Source organism: Pteropus vampyrus, unplaced genomic scaffold, assembly GCF_000151845.1.
Source record: "Pteropus vampyrus isolate Shadow unplaced genomic scaffold, Pvam_2.0 Scaffold127, whole genome shotgun sequence".
NCBI lineage: Eukaryota > Metazoa > Chordata > Mammalia > Chiroptera > Pteropodidae > Pteropus > Pteropus vampyrus.
In genome coordinates, this window is record NW_011888908.1 from 2,028,209 (window position 1) to 2,029,617 (window position 1,409).

At 46.6% G+C, this 1,409-nt stretch overlaps 1 long non-coding RNA gene across 1 annotated transcript in view; it reads right to left on the bottom strand.

Annotated features, from left to right (window-relative positions):
- LOC111744102 overlaps positions 1 to 1,409 on the bottom strand; it is a 44,282-nt gene that overhangs the window by 32,526 nt on the left and 10,347 nt on the right. The window lies entirely within an intron of this gene.

Genomic DNA, 1,409 nt, shown 5'->3' on the forward strand with positions numbered 1-1,409 from the left:
GTCATGCACTCGATGGTGACTAAGGCTGGACTGGGGGTGTGGTGAGCACCCCGGTTGTTGGAGAATACTGCTTCATTTCCTAGCAGGAGCCATGAGGCAGCCACACATGCCTGGTAGTCTCTATCATGCCGATTCTGATTATAGCATTAGTCACAGATAAAAATGTGTTACATCCCAGGGTGTGAGGCTTCACGTTTTTTTTTCCTTAAACGAGCATGGGGTCTAAATAATAAAACCAACAGCTGGCTATTTGAAAAGAGCAAAGCTAGGGATTTCTACCAGTTTTAAGGGTAAATATAAATCAGTGGAAGACAGCTATTCTAAAATGAATTAAATGTATAAAGCTGTTGATTTCTGAGAAACTGAGTGTCTTCCTGCTGATCTGAGGGGTTCCAGGAATAGCAAGGGCTCCCAGTGTCCTTAGAGCACCATCGACCTCACATCCAGTCATGCTGGTCCTGGACGCAGACGGGGGATACAGGGAGGCAAGACACTGATTGCATCATCGATCTCCCAGCATCAGTGATGAGGCGTGTGCCAAGTGCTGGTGAGCAGCACAGCAACAGAGCCTTTGGAATTTCGGAGAAGCCTTGAGTTGTGAGGCCTGGGGTGAGTCAGGGAGGAATTAGGAGGGGGTGTGCGGAGTCACACAGGATGATAAGAAGGGACGTCTCTTCCTGGGGAAGGTCTTTGGTACCAAAAATGAATCCACTTTAAGTCTCTTTACATTTGGTAAGAGATGGACTAGAAAGGAAAGAAAAGAATTTTAGGGATTAGTATGGCAGAGAACCAGTGAGCAAGGGTTTCTTGGACAGAGTGAAACCAGACGTGAGACACCAGGCCTCAGGCCACCATATCCCTCAGAGAAAGGCACAAACTCAGACAAAGGATGCGGCTTAAAAGCACCTTCTGGACCAGGCCTCGGTCTATTTTTCGAAATTAATATATTAGATGTTCCAAGCCCATAATATGTCCTATAAACCTGGGGACAGATCAATACATTGAACAAACTCCTTTGAGGGTGTTTGTGTGACCTACAGGAGAGCATTATATATGGATGTCACACACATTATATATGGATGTGGCGTTTGAGCTTTGCTGCCTTTTTTTCCAATCAGAAACTGAGGATGTGCGTTTTCTAGCCCCTCTTCCCTCCAAATAAAGAAATTCTAATAGTAAAACGTAGAAATATTCGCAGTTGCGTGTGTGACTGTGACTCAGGGAGGTGGAACCCAGGTCCTACAGTGGAGCGACCAGTAGCTCTCTGTTTAAGACAGGCCTGGAGCTTAATCAGTGAATGACTGCTCTGTCTGCTGCCGTCGATGGCTCCAATCAAACATCAACTGGGGAGGACACTGTTTCCAGAGTCAGGGTTCACTGTGAAGCCTGTGGTTGAATGCCACCCCCCC